The 11136-nt window shown below is 48.4% G+C and overlaps 2 protein-coding genes and 1 pseudogene across 3 annotated transcripts in view; 2 read left to right on the top strand and 1 right to left on the bottom strand.

Annotated features, from left to right (window-relative positions):
- The window catches only part of LOC111519956, a 9736-nt pseudogene extending 1574 nt beyond the window's left edge, over positions 1–8162 (top strand).
- PRRG2 (proline rich and Gla domain 2) overlaps positions 1–11136 on the top strand; it is a 238234-nt gene that overhangs the window by 104235 nt on the left and 122863 nt on the right. The window lies entirely within an intron of this gene.
- Positions 1–11136, bottom strand: part of NOSIP (nitric oxide synthase interacting protein) — a 223046-nt gene that overhangs the window by 104801 nt on the left and 107109 nt on the right. The window lies entirely within an intron of this gene.

Genomic DNA, 11136 nt, shown 5'->3' with positions numbered 1-11136 from the left:
TCTTGTCACAAGATCCCAGAAAAGTTCTAATTTTCATTAGCAATAAAGCGACACATGCAGAAATGAATGTGACAGAGCACTGCTCTATTTGTACTTTTTGGCCCAGGATATGGGTTTTAAATGGACATTGTCTGTACCAGCTTCATTAAAATAAACAGTATGTGTAAAAATCATAAAAAAGAAATGGACAATTTTAAAAGAGAAAATAACCTTCATGACTTGGAAATTAAGAAATATGCTTCTGTAGTGAGAGGGTTATTTGAGCTCAGGCATTCAAGACCAGCCTAGGCAACACAGCAAGACCCCCATCTCATATACATATATCTATACATGTAGATACACACACACATATACACATACATACACACACACACTTCCAGATAATCCTTGGATTAAAAAGAAGCTAAGTAGAAAATTACAAAGCTTCTAGGTAGCATAAAAGGGAGACTATTTCATATCAAAACCTTTGACATACTGCAAAAATTACACTTTACTGAAGACTAAAGATGATGAATAAAGGAATTTAATACTCCCCTTAAGAAATCAGAAGAACAGGCTGGGTGCAGTGGCTCACACCTGTAATCCTAGCACTTTGGGAGGCTGAGGTGGGTGGATCACTTGAGGTCAGGAGTTTGAGAAATCAGAAGAATAAAGACAAAACAAACTAGAGAGAAATTGTAATTAAAAAGTTGACATTAATGAGATAGAAAATAAAGTAAAAATGCTAAGTAAATCCAAATGCCACTTGTGAATCTGATTGAGAAAAAGATAAATAAAAATAACAAAACATAAAAAAGGAGAAAAGAGATATAGCCATCAAATTTAGAATTTTAAGGACAAAACCTATATGAAATTCTAGGTCAACAAATCTGAAAGCTCAGAGGAAACTCAAAGTGTCTAGCAAATGTAAATTACTAAAAATAATCCAAGAATTGTGGGGAGAATTAATGGAAAGGGTTGGACAGATGAGTAGAGATTACCGCAGAAATGGGCTCTGGGACCAGATGGGTTCAGAGATAGTTTGATTTAACCTTTAAAAAGCAGATGGTTCTAATGTCAATTACACCAGGCTGCTCAAAGTGTGGCCCACGAATCATAAGCATCACCTGGGAATGTGATAAATGCAAATTAATGATCTCAAATCCAGATTCACCACATAAAAATCACTAGGGGGGCAGCCGGGCACAGCGGCTCACACCTGTAATCCCAGCACTTTGGGAGGCCGAGGCAGGCGGATCATGAGGTCAGGAGTTCGAGACCAGCCTGGCCAATATGGTGAAACCCCATCTCTACTAAAAATACAAAAATTAGTCAGGTGTGGTGGCGGGTGCCTGTAATCCCAGCTACTCAGGAAGCTGAGACAGAAGAATCGTTTGAACCCGGGAGGCGGAGGTTGCAGTGAGCTGAGATGGAGCCATTGCACTCCAGCCTGGGTGACAGGGCAAGACTCCATCTCAAAAGAAAAAAGAAAGAAAGAAAGGAATGTGCCCACAACTCCTTTGTGATGACAGATTATGGAGGAATTGAGGGACATCCTCCGGGAATTAGGGGTGGTGCTTGCTATCTATGCTGAGCATTACTGAGGCCCTGACAGTGAACTTTTCACTGCCAGCATGAGAAATGCCATCTTACAGGAGGCACACAACCAATGGTGTGGCACGCTAGTGTCTATCTTGAGTCCCTTCATAGGACAGCCAGTGTCTCAGGCGGCCCAAAAGGCCACCACTTAGGAGAACAGAAACTGCATAGGTGAGGGGTGCACGCTGCTGGGATAAAAACAAGGAAGCCAAAGGAAAAACAGCCAGGTGGCTGTCAGGGGACCCCCAGCAAATGTGATGTGACCAGGTAGTGGCAGGGATGCCTACTGTGAAAATAAACAGCCTAATGCTGTTCTGGTCAGACTGTGGCAGAAGCTCAAGCCAAAACAGCGCTTCATGAAGGAGCCTCAGGCTCAGCCTACTGCCCCTGCCACAGAGGGATACAGGCACCAACCCCTTTAGACCAGGATAAAGGCTAAGGCCCCATTGCTAAGAGCAATGGCAGCTGGGTGTCTGAAGACTGGCGACCACATCTAGAGCCAGCTAACTATATATTGGTCACCTAAGAATGCACAGGCTGGCTGGGCGCAGGGGCTCACATCTGTAATGCCAGCACTTTGGGAGGCTGAGGTCGGTGGATCACCTGAGGTCAGGAGTTTGAGGTCAGCCTGGCCAACATGGTGAAACCTCATCTCTACTAAAAATACAAAAATTAGCTGGGCGTGGTGGTGTGCACCTGTAATCCCACCTACTCAGGAGGCTGAGGCAGGAGAATCACTTGAACCTGGGAGGCAGAGGTTGCAGTGAGCCAAGATCATGCCACTGCACTCCAGCCTGGGCCACAGAGTGAGACTCTGTCTCAAAAAAAAAAAAAAAAAAAGGCAAAAAACAATGCATCCAGACGCGGTGGCTCACGCCTGTAATCCCAGCACTTTGGGAGGCTGCGGCCGGCGGATCACAAGGTGAGGAGTTCGAGACCAGCCTGACCAACATGGTGAAAACCCCCCCCCGTCTCTACTAAAAACACCAAAAATTAGCTGGGCGCCTGTAATCCCAGCGACTCTGGAGGCTGAGGCAGGAGAATCACTTGAACCCCGGAGAAGGAGGTTGCAGTGAGCCGAGATCATGCCACTGTTCTCCAGCCTGGGTGACAGATTGAGACTCCGTCTCAAAAACAAAACAAAACAAAACAACGAGAATGCACAGGCTGTCCCCAGCGGATACTGTAGCTGAATGCACTCTCCTATGTGGTGACATCTGTGGTTCCAGTGGCCTATAACAATAGATGGTTGGGGGGCTGGAGGGTTGTGAAAGTCAGACAGGTTGAGCTAGTCAGACAGTCTCCTACAAGTTAGGAGACTGCCGCCGAAACCCTATTTAGTATACAGAGCTCCTGTTCCAGAGTACATCTTGGGAATGGCTGTCTCATCAGGCTTGACCCTCTGAATTCCGACTGAGTTAGGCTGGTGAAGCGTGTGATCAAGGGGAATGTGAAATGGACACCAGCACAGCTGCCAGCCCCTCTGTGAATAGCAGCATTGAAACGACAACACCTGCCAGGAGGTCATGATGGGATTGTAGGGACTGAAAAGGAAAGAAGTCTGGGTAGACGCTGTAAGACCAGTGAACAGCCCATACAATAGCCCTGCATGGCCCATGTGGATGCCTGATGGGACACGGAGAATGACAGATCACTGGGAGTTCAATAAAGTGCCCCCCCAATGTATGCAGCTGTTCTCATATTGCCTCCTTTCTGATGAGGATAGGAGAGGGACTGGACGCACCTCGTTTTCTCATTGCATTCACCTGGTATATTATTAGTCCGTTTTCACGCTGCTAAAAAGAACTGCCCAAAACTGGGTGATTTATAAAGGAAAGTGGTTTAATTGACTTACAGTTCAGCAGAGCTGGGGAGGCCTCAGGAAGCTTACGATCACGGCAGAAGGCAAAGGGGAAGAAAGGCACCTTCTTCACGAGGCTGAGCGAAGGAGGAAGAGCCCCTTATAAAACCATCAGATCTCGCGAGATCTCACTCACTACCAGGAGAACAGCATGGGGGAAGCCGCGCCGATGATTCAATTACCTCCACCTGGTCTCTCTGACACGTGGGGATTACAGAGATTACAACTCAAGATGAGATTTGGGTGGGGACACAAAGCCAAACACTAGCCAGGTGTGGTGGCCGGCGCCTGTAATCCCAGCTACTCCGGAGGCTGAGGCAGGAGAATGGTGTGAACCTGGGAGGTGGAGGTTGCAGTGAGCGGAGACTGCGCCATTGCACTCCAGCCTGGGCAACAGAAGGAGGCTCCACCTCAAAAAAAAAAAAGCCCAACCCCATCACCTGGGAAGGAGAACAATTATACCTTTACTCTCTTGCCTTGGGAATATTTCCATAGCCTCACTACTATCTGTCAACGCCTAGTGGCCACAGACCTCAGTAGATGGACTACCCTGGAGAGGGCACATGTTTTCCATCACATTGATGATTTCATGCTGACTTCTGAATCTTTTTCCAGCTAACTTCCGAGTCTCTATAGCCCTCACCTTCCTGTCTCACTTGGTTAACAGGATGGGCCCTCAATGCAGACAAAGGCGGGGTCCAGGCTTATCAGTCAAATACTTGGTGTCATCTGGTTGGCTAAGACTAACAGTGTTCAATTTGCCATTCTAGATACTGTGCAGGCCTACCCACATCCTACACCACCAAAGTGGCTGCAAACCTTAGTTCTTCTTCTAAGGCCGTGGTGTCCTTTTATTTCCCATTTGGCTCAACTCCTTAGGCCACTGTAGCACTTAGTCAAGAAGGGGGCCAACTGGGACCGGTGGCAAAGGCAAGGACACAAACTTGTGCCTTTAGGATTCTGGTTCCAGCTATGGAAGGGGACTGAAGTTAGATTATAGTGTCATGGAGCTACAATTCTGCACTATGTGTTATGCCTTACAGCAAGTGGAAGATGTTCCAAAGGGGATCCCATGCTAGTACATACCCAGTACCCCATAGTAGGTTAGCCGGGATTACAGGTGCCTGCCACCATGCCCAGCTAATGTTTGTATTTTTAGTAGAGACAGGGTTTTGCCATGTTTGCCAGGCTGGTCTCGAACTCCTGACTTCAGGTGATCCACCTACCTCCTCCCACCGGCCTCCCTAAGTGCTGTGATTACAGACGTGAGCCACTGTGCCCAGCCAGACTATGCATTCTTAGGTGACCAATATGTAGTTAGCTACCTCTATATGTGGCCGGCAGTCTCCAGACACCCAGCCACCATCGCTCGTATCGGGATCCTGGGGCCTTAGCCTTTATCCTAGTCTAAAGTAGGACACCTTTAGACTAGCATAAAGGCTTTTATCCTAGTCGCAGCCTCCCGAGTAGCACTTTGGGAGGCCAAGGCAGGCGGATCACTTGAGGTCAGGAGTTCAAGACAAGCCTGGCCAATATGGTGAAACCCCATCTCTACTAAAAATACAAAAATTAGCCAGATGTGGTGGCACGTGCCTATAATCCCAGCTACTCAGGAGGCTGAGGCACGAATTTTGGTTTCCCAGAAACCAAAATCTGGGAATGCCCAGAAACAGACTGTGGCTAAATGGCATGCATGCCTGCAACAGAAGTACACAAACTAGCACAGGGCTCTGTTTACTGCTTGGCCCTGTCACCTATGTGACAGCTGAAGGACAGTCTTTGACAGAGGCACTGAACCTCCACAGATTCCCTCCTTTATATAAGAGGGACAGGGCCCAATTCCTTATCAGGCCTGGTACACAGATGGCTTGTCACAAGGCAATCCTTGCACCTGTATCCAGCTGTCCACTGAGAGTGTCTGGCTCGATACAGGCAAAGGACATAGTAACCAATGGGCTGGGCTGCAAGCTGCCTGGATGGTTTCTTCTAGGAGCCGGACCCAATAGTCCTGTGCACTGACATCTGGGCACCGTCTTTAAGGGGCCTTTAAGGCCTACCATGCACCTACTACAAGGAGAAACACAGGACTGGATGGTAGCAGGCAGCCCCCTTTGGGGGGCTGATATGGAAGAACATTCTTCCCCACACCTGGGGGATGCATGTAACAGTCTAGTATCTGGATGCCCACACTGCATAATATCCCTATTGTCTTACTGCAGCCTCACATGACACTTTGTAGAGATGGGGCCAACGTATTTGGTATTGCAAACCAAGCACCAGGCCACTGCTGGGGCGGTGCTCTCTGAGAAGGACACGACTTCCTGTTTCTTGTAAAATGACCATGAGGCTGGGTGCAGTGGTATGTGCCTGTAATCCCAGCACTTTGGAAGGCCGAGGCGGGTGGATCACCTGAGGTCAGCAGTTCGAAAGCAGCCTGGCCAATATGGCAAAACGCTGCCTCTACTAAAAATACAAAAAATTAGCCGGGCATGATGGCGGGCGCCTATAATCCCAGCTACTCGGGAGGCTGAGGCAGGAGAATCGCTTGAATCCGAGAGTCTGAGGTTGCAGTGAGTCGAGAGCCAGCTACTGCACTCCAGCCTGGGCAACAAGAGTGAAACTCTGTCTCAAAAAGAAAAAAATGACCATGACTTGCTCCTTCTTGTACTCACTAAACATCTCACTTTTCACCCATAGATGGTATGCAGCAAACCTCTTACCAGCTGGGCACAGATGGTGGTCTCTCCCCAGAACAAAAGAGACTGTTGGATCTGCAGAGAGCTGCCCCTCTCCTCCACTGCGGGCCGCCATGGTGCATCCCAGCAGCGAACCTGAGTACCTGAAGCCACTTTTATATTCATTACTCTTTTCTGTTGTAGTTTGTATTGCTGCTGTGGTTCAGGCTGCAATGCTCCTCTGCATACCTGGCCCCAGGGAAATGGTGGAAGAATGGCACAAGAATGTGAGGGCCATTCAAAGGTATGCTAGAGTGGCCGGGTCGCAGTGGCTCATGCCTGTAAACCCAGCACTTTGGGAGGCCAAGGCAGGTGGATCACTTGAGGTCAGGAGTTCAAGACCAGCCTGGCCAACATGGTGAAACCCCATCTCTACTAAAAATACAAAAATTAGCCGGGTGAGGTGGCGAGGGCCTGTCATCCTAGCTGCTCGGAAGGCTGAGGCATGAGAATCAGTTGAACCCGGGAGGCAGAGGTTGCAGTGAGCCGAGATCACACCACTGCACTCTAGCCTTGGCGACAGAGTGAGACTCCATCTCAAAAAAAACAAAAAACAAAAACAAAAAAAAAACACAACAAGTTGGGTATGCTGGAGTGGAGTGTATATGGTAGACACGCCTGGCAGCAATAACTTAAGCACACCCTGAGGATGAGGGCTGCTGCATGGAGGTTGCTGGGGGAGGGTGCTAAGTGAAAGTGTTATATAAACTGCATGCGTTTTGCAGGTGGTTGTGGTTCTCCTGTCCAGCTCACCACCACCGGATCACCCTGTAAGTTCCCTCAAATAAATCCTGTGTCTCGTTTGCTAGCCCTGGGTCTCTTCTTCAGCCTCTTGAACCTGGTGCCATCCCTGTTGAAGCGTCCCACATGTCAGGGAGGCAAATTAGAAAGCAGAATTAGGCCAGGTGCAGTGACTCACGCATTTTGGAAGGCTGAGGCGGGCGGATCCCTTGAGGCCACGAGTTCGAGACCAGCCTGGCCAACATGGCAAAACCCCACCTCTACTAGAAATACAAAAATTAGCTGGGCACAGTGGTGTTGTGCCTGTAATCCCAGCTACTTGGGAGGCTGAGACGTAAGAATCGCTTGAACCTGGGAGGTGGAGGTTGCAGTGAACTGAGATCGTGCCACTGCACTCCAGCTTGGGCAACAGAGAGAGGCTGTCTAAAAAAAAAAAAAAAAAAAAAAAGGCGAGGTGCAGTGACTCACGCCTGTAATCCTAACACGTTGGGAGGCCAAGATGGGCGGATCATGAGGTCAGGAGTTCAAGACCAGCCTGGGCAACATGGTGAAACCCCGTCTCTACTAAAAGTACAAAAATTAGCTGGGCATGGTGGTGCATCCCTGTAATCCCAGCTACTCAGAAGGCCGAGGCAGGATAATTGCTTGAACCTGGGAGGCGGAGTTTGCAGTGAGCCAAGACTGAGCCACCGTACTCCAGCCTGGGCAACAGGGCAAGGCTCTGTCACAAAAAAAAAAAAAGAAAGAAAGAAAGAAAGAAAGAGAGAGAGAGAAACAAACAAACAGATACTAAGAAGGAAATAAAATATTTTTTCTTTCTTTTTTTTTTTTTTTTGAGATTGTAGGCCCCTAATTTTCAATCCACCTCTCCCAAGTTCCACCTCCAAAACTGGACCAGGATGGTGGGGAGGTGGGTGGGAGGGGCCTTGAGGCAGAAAGGAGGATGAGTGCCTGGGTTCCCAAAAGGGAGGAGGTTGAAGATCCAGACTATTTGATGAGAAGGAGGAGCCCACCGCCTTCTCCCATCCCCACATGACCCGATTCAATAGCATGAGTCTTCAAGCAGATAAAGCATTTGGACTGGGGGATGGAGGGGCTGGGCTAATAGAGCACGGGAGCCAATGGGTGATGACACGGAGCGGCGCGCCCCCTCCAGCCCTCCTGTCTTCAAGCTGAAGAGCCAGACTTGAGAGGTCTGGAAACTCCGGGTGCCTCTGCTCTCTCCTTTCTGCAGACCCACCTCTTGAGTCCTGCCTGCCAGTGGTTGGGGATGTCTTCTTTTCCTTTATCACTGAAACTTACCCGTGGGCTCTAAGCAATCTAAAAGCCTGAGATCGCTGAGCATTTACGGGAAACCCATTTCCTGGATCTTTGGGAATCCCAGTCACCTCTGCCCACAGCCCCCAGCAAGTAACTGACAGGCCCCAGTCTCTTTGTGGGGAGTACTTCAGCACCCTCATGGCGCTACCCTCCTACAAGTTCTTAGAGACTCACTCAGTGATCATCCGCTGGGCAAGTTCAGTTGATTTGACCCTGGGATAAAAACCAGTGGTGACCGGTACTGAGCAGCAATGGGACCCTTGGTGGGCCCAGCAAAACAGCTTGTTAGTAACTGGTTGTGGCACTGATTTACAGATGTACTCAGTCCACAACACAACGTTAAAACCTTGAGTGCAGCTTTTTAGAAATAACTTTAGACCTATAATAGGATTATCATGTATCAGTAGTAAGCGCATTAGTATCTTTCCCATCTTTGTTGAAGTCACCATTTCCCAGGTTTCCCTTGGCTAAAGGCCAGCCCCTGGATAAGGCAAGCCTAGTGATCTAGCATCTGAGTTTGCCAGAGCAAGCGGAGGGCAGGAACTCAGGGCTGGACATTTGGCTTTAGAAAGACTGTGATATGGTTTGCCTGTGTCCCCATTTAAATCTCAACTTCAGTTGTATCTCCCAGAATTCCCATGTGTTGTGGGAGGAACCCAGGGGGAGGTAATTGAATCATGGGGACTGGTGTTTTCCATGCTATTCTCATGATAGTGAATAAATCTCATGAGATCTGATGGGTTTATCATGAGTTTCCACTTTTGCTTCATTTTCTCTCTTGCCACCACCATGTAAGAAGTGCCTTTCACCTCCTGCCATGATTCTAGGACCTCTCCAGCCATGTGGAACTGTAAATCCAATTAAACCTTTTTGTTCCCAGTTTCAGGTATGTCTTTATCAGCAGCATGAAAACAAACTAGTACAGTAAACTGCTACCAGTAGAGTCGGGCATTGCTGAAAAGATTCCCCGAAAATGTGGAAGCAACTTTGGAACTCGGTAACAGGCAGACATTGGAACAGTTTGGAGGGTTCAGAAGAAGAAAGGAAAATGTGGGAAAGTTTGGAACCTCCTAAAGACCTATTGAATGGTTTTGACAAAAATGCTGATATGAAAAATAAGGTCCAGGCTGAGGTGGTCTCAGATGGAGATGAGGGACTTGTTGGGTACTGGAGCAAAAATGACTCTTTGTTATGATTTAGCAAAGAGACTAGTGGCATCTTGCCCCTGCCCTAGAGATTTGTGGAACTTTGAACTTGAGAGAGATGATTTAGGGTATCTGGCAGAAGAAATTTCTAAGCAGCAAAGTATTCAGAAGGTGACTTGGGTGCTGTTAAAAGCATTTAGTTTTAAAAGGGAAACAGCATAAAAGTTCAGAAAATTTGCAGCTTGATGATGCAGTAGAAAAGAAAAACCCATTTTTGGGAGAAATTCAAGCCAGCTGCAGAAATTTGCATGAGTAGCAAGGAGCCTAATGTCAATCCCTAAGACCATGGGGAAAATGTCTCCAGGCCACATCAGAGACATTCATGGCAGCTCCTCCCATCACAGGCCCAGAGGCCCAGGAGGAAAAAGTGGTTTTGTGGGCCAAGCCCAGGGTCCCTGTGCTGTGTGCAGCCTAGGGACTTGGTGCCCTGTGTTCCAGCCACTCCAGCCATGGCTGAAAGGGGCCAATGTACAGCTCAGGCTGTGGCTTCAGATAATAGAAGCCTCAAGCCTTGGCAACTTCCACATGGTATTGAGCCTGCGGGTGCACAGAAGTCAAGAAGTGAAGTTTGGGAACCTCTGCCTAGATTTCAGAAGATGTATGTAAATGCCTGGATGCCCAGGAAAAAGTTTTCTGTAGGGGCAGAGCCCTCATGGAGAACCTCTGCTAGGGAGGGAAATGCAGTAGGGAAATGTGGAGTCAGAGCCCCTACTGGGGCACTGCCTAGTGGAGCTGTGAGAAGAGGTGCGCTGTCCTTCAGACCCCAGAATGGTAGATCCACTGACAGCTTGCACCATGAGCCTGGAAAAGCCACACTCAACACCAGCCTGTGAAAGCAGCTGGAAGGGGGGCTGTACCCTGCAAAGCCACAGAGGTGGAGCTAAGACCATAGGAACCCACCTTTTGCATCAGCATGACCTGGATGTGAGATCTGGAGTCAGAGGAGATTACAGAGTTTTAAAATTTGACTCCCCTGAATGGCGTAAACCCGGGATCCGGCCACTGCACTCCAGCCTGGGCGACGGAGCGAGACTCCATCTCAAAAAAAAAATTTGACTCCCCTTCTAGATTTTGGACTTGCATCGGCCCTGTAACCCCTTTGCTTTGGCCAATTTCTCCTATTTGGAATGGCTGTATTTACCCAATACCAGTACCCCCGTTGTATCTAGGAAGTAACTAGCTTGTTTTTGATTTTACAGGCTCATAGGTGGAAGGGACTTGCCCTGTCTCAGATGAGACTTTGGACTTTTGGGTTAATGCTGAAATGAGTTGAGACTTTGGGGGTCTGTTGGGAAGGCATGATTGCTTTTGAAATGTGAGGACATGAGATTTGGAGGGGCCAGGGGCAGAATGATATGGTTTGGCTGTGTCCCCATTTAAACATCAACTTCAATTATATCTCCCAGAATTCCCATGTGTTATGGGAGGGACCCAGGGGGAGGTAATCAAATCATGGGGGCTGGTCTTTTCCATCCTAATCTCATGATAGTGAATAAGTCTCACGAGATCGGATGGTTTATCAGGGGTTTCTGCTTTTGCTTCTTCCTCATTTTTTCTCTTGCTGCCGTCATGTAAGAAGTGCCTTTCGGGCCGGGCGCGGTGGCTCAAGCCTGTAATCCCAGCACTTTGGGAGGCCGAGATGGGTGGATCACGAGGTCAGGAGATCGAGACCATCCTGGCTAACACAGTGAAACCC

The sequence above is a fragment of the Piliocolobus tephrosceles genome, chromosome 21, assembly GCF_002776525.5.
Source record: "Piliocolobus tephrosceles isolate RC106 chromosome 21, ASM277652v3, whole genome shotgun sequence".
In the NCBI taxonomy this organism is placed as follows: domain Eukaryota; kingdom Metazoa; phylum Chordata; class Mammalia; order Primates; family Cercopithecidae; genus Piliocolobus; species Piliocolobus tephrosceles.
Note: the sequence above shows the minus strand (reverse complement) of the source record. Positions and strands in the feature narration are given on the sequence as shown.